Below are 8,062 nucleotides of genomic sequence, written 5' to 3'. Positions count from 1 at the left end.
GCAGAATCGATCAGATGTCTACCAAACCTGAGACCCTAAACTCAGTCCTCCTATCCCTCAGAAAGTAGAATGTTCTAGCAATTTTGGTCAACTCATCTTAACAACAAGAAATTATTAAGAAAATGGTACAAGTTAGGTACTTCTACTAAGAATTAAGGTAATGAAAGCAATTTAATGAGAAGTCTAAACAACTTATAGAACAGCAGCCTGCCTCGCCACCGGTGCTGTCTGCGCCATGAAACACGCTTCCAAAACCTTCACTCATACCAATGCCGGCCCTTCCCCAAACTATGAGAAGCTCAAGGAAGAGCATGAGGTATCTGTGCTATGGGTGCCGCTAACAACTGCTCTAATGGCATCCACCGTGATCAACATCTGCATCAAGACCTAAGTGCCTTATCATGTGGTCTGGTCCCGGTTCAACATGATCTCCATGAACTGCTGCTGCCTGGGCTTCATCACATTCACCTACTCCATGAAGTTAGGGAGAGAAAGATGGTGAGTGATGTGACTGGGGCCCAGACCTACTCTTCCACTGCCAAGTGCCTGAACATTGTCGCCCTGGTCATCGGTATCATTCTGACCATCACGTTCATCATCCTTTTCACTGCTACTCCAGTAATAATTGCAGAAATGATTCAACTAATGAAAGAGTCTTTTCAAGTCTGTGGCCATGGCCTGTGGCCATGGTCACCATCCACTGCTGGCCTGTCCCCTAGGCCTTTGGGCCTGCCCCCTTGCTTATAAGCAGCCACTTGTAATCACATGTCTGACTACAATGTAATTCAATAAAGTGCACATGTTCATTAAGAAAAAAGAAGAAGAGGAAGAATTGGGGTAACAACACTGGAAAAGCACAGGCCCTACCTTAGAAACTACTCATGAGGACAAACAAGCCATGCACAAACAAGCCATTAACATACAAAGAGAATAATCACTTACATTTTTCTGTTAAGTATAGGGATAACACTAGGGAAGCAATTAATTCAAAGAAATCGTTGCTAAGGAAATAATGTGTGTTCTGTATTTTTGATGATCCCAGACTGGCATGCTATTTGAGGATGGCAAGCAAGTCAGTTGATCAGATGGAAAGCCATGAACTTTTAAAACTCTAAATCTAATACCCTTAAATTCTCTGACAGATGCTATCAAAATCTCTATTGGCAGACTTATCTCTGATGATGTCTATGCAACACCAAAAACAATCCATTGAACAATTCTCAGTGGTAATGTTTGCTATTTCTGTTATTATTTTTCTGAATGCACAAGTCAGTGAATTTGACATGCAGATTTAAAGTGGGCATAGAGGGCCGGCTAGTGGTGTGGTGGTTAAGGTGCTAGACACTCTCATATGGCTGACCACTGTTCGAGTCTCGGGCCTGGTGGCTTACTTTCTCACTTTCCCTCTCTCCGTGTGTCTCTCTCTGGTCAACTTAAAATAAATGAATGAATAAATAAAATTAAAATTAAGAATTCTTTTTTAAAAAAAGAATAAAGTGGGCATAGCTCTTTTCCAATGGAGGATTATAGTGTTCTGCACTTAAAAGGGAATATTTCATATAGTAAAATATCCTTCAAAAAAGTTATTTGACCACATATTATAGCATAACTAATTTGTGTGTATACAATACTGTTTTTTAAAAGAATTATTTTACTTAACTTTATTTATTTATTTATTTATTAACTTGACCAAAGAGGGACAGAACAAGAACGAGAAAGCAAGCCACTAGGTCTGGGATTTGAATCATGGTTGATCATGTGGGGGGTCCAATGCCCTTAACCACCACGCCACCTGCTAGCCCCAATCCTGTTATGGTTTTGATCATGATTTGTCCTGTAGAGTTTCATGTTTTAGAGTTTAGTCTTAGTGGGTGGTAATTGAATGTCCCCTAGAAATTCAATGTCGGGACTTGATTTTATTGAAAAATTATTCACTGAAAACTTAATTCCTTCATGGTGTCCCAGGAGATGCCTTTGACTGTGTTAATGTCATCAAGGCGGGCTTCTATGCATGAGTTATGAGGGTGTATCAACAGAGAGAATGAGACCGGAAGCAGGAAGAAACTCACATGAATGCAGCCTGAACTCTGTCCTACATTCTCAGTTCTGCCATCTGCCATTAGTGATGTTCTTGGATTTTCCAGCCTCCAGAATTCTGTGTTATTCCATTTCTCTTTCTTTTTATTACACCAGACTCAGATACTCCTCATAGCAAAGCAAAAACACAGACAAACCCTAGACAGTAATTCTGAGGCATATTAGGGAGCACTGAGGTACACTAAGGAAAGGAAAAGAAGGAAGTTTCGATGAAGATGCCAGAGCACTTGAATAATTCGGACCTTAATATAATTACCAACTCTTCGCAATGAAGTGGAAATGGATGAAGAACTCTAGTGCTCCAGCTTGTCTGCATGGTTTACTCCATTCTGTTTTAACTTTACCTTCCCTAAATTTCTTTAAGCTTACTGTTTCTAGCCATAATTATGTATTACTGTAAATTAATCTTATGAGGGGGTCAGATCCCAAAGTCAGTATGTAGTGACATGTGTGTCCATGCTAAGTATTTCCCCCACTTTTTTCAAAAAAAAAATCTTCTTTCTTTCTCCCGTGAGCAAGGGAGACAAGGAGAGCATGGTAGGGCACCCCCAACAGTGTCTTCATGCCACAATGTACCCTAGCTTCAGTCTGTCCTGGATCATGGACACACTTGTGTTCTGCACATTCAGGGGTATCTTTTTACAAGAATTTGGAACCTTCCCATGTTGGTCAGCCTCATACGGCACTGAATGAAGTAAAAGGGTCATCTCTCATTTTTTCCTATTACTTCCACTGAAGGATGGTAGCACAGTATTGTTATAGTCTTTCTGGAAAGACACGCCTTTCTCCTCACAGAAAAAATAGCTTAAATACAATTTAAGGTTTTTTGTTTTGTTTTTTTTACTTTTCTTTTTTTTTTGGATATGTTTTTGCTATAGGGCACGTATGCTCACCAGAAAGACAGAAAGAAACAGAGAGACAGAAAGTAAGAAATCACCCCACAGGGGGATGGCCATGCTGCAATCGCTTCTCCTCCGTTCTCCTCTCAGGATCTTGGGTATGCACGCACTTTCACCTGGCTTGGGTTTAAGCCACCAGGTCTGGGACTCAAAGTGGTCGACTACATGGGAATCCAGTGACATAGCCATTACGCCAACCGCTGGTCCCAATAGAGTTTAAGTTTTTTAAAGACAACATCTAGAGTTCATACTTACTTATCTCATAGAAATGTTATCAACATCTAGAGACAACAACTAGAGTTCATACTTGCTTAACTCAGAAATGTGTCAACTGGGCCAGCCCTGTAGCCCGGAGGTGTTCTGCGAGGAAACTGGATCCCACATGGTCCACTGGGGTTCAAATCCCAGCTCAAAGGAGACTGTAACAAGATGGGGTTCCACTGCAGAGTGCATCTTCTCTCTCGCGCACTTTCTGTCATTCTCTCTCTTGTGAATGCTCACTCAATCAAAAATAAAAGAAAAGAAAGACAGAAATATTTCAACTTAGTGACAGAGAAGCTTAGAAATCACCTAATTTGGGACCAACAGATGGCATAATGGCTATGTCACTGGACTCCTGCATAGTCAACCACGTTTCAAGTCCTGAACCCAGTGGCTTAAAAACTTATGCCCAATCAGTGTGTGTGCATGCCCAAAATCCCAAGAGGCGATTGGAGGATAAGGGATTGTGTTACGGCTGGCCCCCCTGGGGGGGGGGGGTGATTTTTCACTTTCTGTCTCTCTGTCTCTCTAGCAAGCTCATGCTCCCTATAGCAAAAATCTAAGGAAAAAAAATCTTTTATAACTCCCAGCCAGCCCACAGAATAATGGCAGGTGTAACATAATGAAAGAGAAGCTGGCAAGCAGACGTATGCTCTAGCCTCAACTCTGCTGTTGAGAAAACCACTTTACATCACTGTAGGTCAAGTTTAGCAACATTCGAATGAAGGATTGAACTTTATCTTTTAAATATGATGTCATCTAACTTGAAGTTGGATAATCGTGGCCAAATCAATCTTTCTGTACCTCAGTTTCCTTATTTGTAAAAATAATCATAGTTTTTACCTCAAAGAGTATGATAAAGGTGAAATGTTGTAAACAAAGGATTATGTTATTATAAGAGAGGATTTTGACAAGTTTATGAAAATGTTTATTATGAAAAAACTATGCATAGATTTTAAGATTTTTCTGCCCTGAAATAAACTGGCATTTTACTTCTATTTTTCCACAAAATTATGAAGTTCCCTCATATAGTGTGTGTGTGTGTGTGTGTGTGTGTGTGTGTGTGTATGTATATTTATGTGTGTGTGTGTGTGTGTGTGTGTGTGTAGAACAGCAGCTAGGATTTAGTATTTGGTCAATAAAATTAGCTGTCATCTAAGAATATTACTCTTATTGTTTTCAAACTATGATTCTTTCTTCCTATGATATGAAACCTGAAGAATCTAGCCCAAGAATGTATATTAAAAGTTATACAATAGATATCAGTTTGGGAATTTTTTTTAAGTTTATTTATTTCTTCCATGAGCAAGAGAGACAGCGATAAGGAGAGATAGAGAGATAGTAACCCCATCAAGATGTCCACACTGAAATTCACCCAAGCTTCAGCCAGTCTATCATGTGCTTTACCTACTTAGTGAGGTCTGGACATAAATTCAGACCCAGAATCTTCCCATGTTCATCAGCCTCAGAGTGGAGCACTTACCATGTGCCACTGTTCAGCCCCAATGGTTAACAGTTAATTCAACATTTCATGAGCTTCTCATGACCATGAATATTGAGACTAAGCCAGCCATCTCCCACCACCCACCCATACACATACCTTAAAGTACCATTTCAAAGTAGCAGGTGGTTGCTTGGCCCACAACTGAACCACATCTCAGCAGCAGATAGGCAATGCAATGATAATGTTTGCACACCGTCTTCCATCACACTTTATCTTACTCTAACAATATAGAAGTGCTCTGGGGGGCCAGCAGGTGGCGTGATGATTGGGGAAGCTGGACTCCCACATGACCAACGGCAATTCAAGTCCCAGACCTGGTGATTTGTTTTCTTACTCTCCCCACTCCCACTCTGTCCCTCTCTGGTCAAATTAAAATAAATAAAATAATAAAGTTAAATAAAATAATTATTAATTATTTAAAAAGTGCTCTAGGAAGCAACTAATCAAGACATATTTTTTACAAATGGACAGAGTTCTCACTGTAACTGTCCCAGATCTCTTATAATGAACCTAGATGAGCTATAGCTACCCCTGGCCTACACAAATGCCTTCAAAATATTTTCATTAGAGAGTCAGACTAGATGACTTCCAATGAGTGTTCCTTCTAGCCCTAGAATGGAAGTATTCTACTGGCTGATAATACAGTCAATACATAGAAATTCAAATTGAAAAGTAACCAACAGGGGCCAGCAGGTGCTGTGGTGGTTAAGACCCTGGACTCCCACATGACTGATCATGGTTTGGATCCCAGACCTGGCACCTTGCTTTCTCACTTTTCCTCCCTTTCTCTCTCTCTGTCTCTCTTTGGTGAGTGCATATGCCCTGTAGCAAATTAAAATAGTAGCAATAATAGTGATAATAAATTAATAAGTAACTCCTTTAAAAAAAGAAGAAAGAAAAGTAGTCAACCAAGTTCTGTTCAGAGTATTAGTCAACAGTTTGTAGTGAGAGTCAAGCTGGAACTCTATATTTCACAAGCCAGTTTCTTTGTAACCTGATTTGAGTGTTTTCATTGGGTTAATTTTTTTAAGGAATTATTTTACTTAACTTTATTAATTTTAATTTCAGTTTTAATTTTAATTTGATTAGAGAAGGACAGAGTGAGAGAAAGAGAGAGGAAACGTGAGAAAGCGGGTCGCCAGGTCCGAAACTCGAACCGTAGTTGGCCATGTGGGAGTTCAGCACCTTAACCACCATGCCACACACTGGCCCCAATAGGTTGATTTTCTTTTTAGCACTGGCTTGGACTCACATTCCTAGAGTAATTTGTTCCCCCAGATTCTTAATGTTCACCTCACACTAGTAAGCCATTCTCTGGTCCTCCAAACTAGTATGACCAAATCTGCAGCCTCTCCTTGTATAGAAGTTAGGTTGCACTTTGGTGTTTCAGAACCCTCAGCTTTTTCAGATGGCAATTCCAGCTACCCTGTAACTTCTCAATTTTCATTTGAGTCTCCCTTTAAAAAAAGAAAGAAGGAGGGGGGAAAAAAGGATGATATTTAATCCTTCTAATTAATATTTTGCAAGAGCAATCACTTCATGTCTCCAATCTGTGTGAGGCTAGGGGAGAAATAAAGGGCCACATTACATCATACAATGGCTAAAAAAAACCACTTCAAGCTATGTCACTGGGGATAGTCCCTGCAAAACCAGAATGTCTAGTCACTTTGACCTACAGCAGAAAGTATCAGATAACTAGGACAAGGGCTAGTGCTCACAACCCAAGTCTTTCCACCCTAACAGCCACTGGGCAAGCAGATAACTAGGACAAGGGCTAGTGCTCACAAACCAAGTCTTTCAACCCTAACAGCCACTGGGTAAAGGGGGCTACGTCTGAGCCTACTGATTCCAGAAGCAGTCCGGGAAAAAGAGAGCAATTGAGGATTTTTTCCTTTTCCTTTCTAATTTTCCTTTTTTGTATGTGTTTTGTTTTGTTTTGTTTTCTCAGAAAGACCTGAGAACATAGGTGAAGAGGGAGAGAGCTGTCTGGCCAATTTGCAGAATTCCCTTCTTACAAAATCAGCAGAATCTTTTCTCCCTAAGTAAGGGGAAACCACTCCTTTGCCTTGAGCTGCTGCTGCTGCTAAGAGCCAGGCTCATGGCAACCTACTGGGCGAGGCCCTGTTTCTGCCAATGTGTTTCTGGTTTGCACAGAGAAAATGCTAGCATTTTACTGGGCAAAAGAAAATCCCTGGTCAGCAACCAGGCAGCCTTGTAGTCTTCTATTAGAATGGTTGTGCTAAAGAGCAGTTGACAACTTGAGTCTCACCCAGCTGTTTTTGGGTAGATGCGATTATTACACAGATGGGCCAAGGCAGTGATTAAGAATAACAGGAAAACCAACATTTCTGCTGCCCTAACTTTGTGGCAGTTCCTGTATTAAGCACTTTATAAGTATTCGTTTAATAGTTTTAGCAAGCCGAGGAAGAGCTTCTGTTAGTATCCCTATCTTTCACATAAAGAAACTGAGGCAGAGAGGTATTAGAAGATTAGCCCAAGGTGACAGAACTAGAAAACCTCCATGTTCAATTAACAATACACCCAGCATACCCTCTTTCTTTCAGTATCTCTGGCCAAATTTTACTTTGTCTTTCTGAAAACCTGCAGCAAGACATCTTTGTTTATAAAACACAGAAGTCAAGACCAGTAATACACCTTTTTTTAATAAAGGAGTATGATTTTTTAAATTTAATGTATCTTCTCATAGGGCCCTCGTAACACTGTGGGATATGTCAGGCAGAATCATTTATTTTGTTTCTCAAATCCCTCAGAAATTAAATTCAATGACTAAGCATCCCCCACGATTAAACTTTCAGAAGTTTCTTTCAAAACGATAATTGTCAAGATAGAAGAAGTCAACAACCTTATCCATTAGTAGGGGAGAAACAGACATGCCATTTTGTTAGAGCGATGTCTGAATGTGAGCTGAGAGAGGGAAAGTGCATTAGAAAACCACAGGGATGGCAACCAGTACCTCCTCAAGTAGCTTGGTGAGCCTGCGGCACAGGGCACGTCCCTGGGTGTTTTCTCTGCCTGGTCTCCATCAGCTTTTGAAAACGAGGCCCAGATACAATAAACACATCTGGAAGGCAGGGTCATTTGAAAAGGGTGTATTGTCTCTAAAATTTTTTCATTCCCATTTTTTACTCCTACTTCTTTTTTTAATTGTTCTAAAATTATATCTTTTATTTTACTCATTATTATTACTTTTTAAAAGTTTGCTACAGGACATGCGTACTCACCAGAGAGAGACAGAGAGAAAGTGAGAAAGCAAGTCACGAGGTCTGGGACTTGAACTACC

General features: G+C 40.3%; 1 pseudogene; it reads left to right on the top strand.

Annotated features, from left to right (window-relative positions):
* The first annotated feature begins 235 nt into the window (after window positions 1–235).
* Window positions 236–8,062, top strand: part of LOC102485555 (interferon-induced transmembrane protein 2-like) — a 12,927-nt pseudogene continuing 5,100 nt past the window's right edge.

This window comes from Tupaia chinensis, unplaced genomic scaffold, assembly GCF_000334495.1.
Source record: "Tupaia chinensis unplaced genomic scaffold, TupChi_1.0 Scaffold000217_1, whole genome shotgun sequence".
Classification (NCBI taxonomy): domain Eukaryota; kingdom Metazoa; phylum Chordata; class Mammalia; order Scandentia; family Tupaiidae; genus Tupaia; species Tupaia belangeri.
This window is presented reverse-complemented; position numbering and strand designations above follow the sequence as displayed.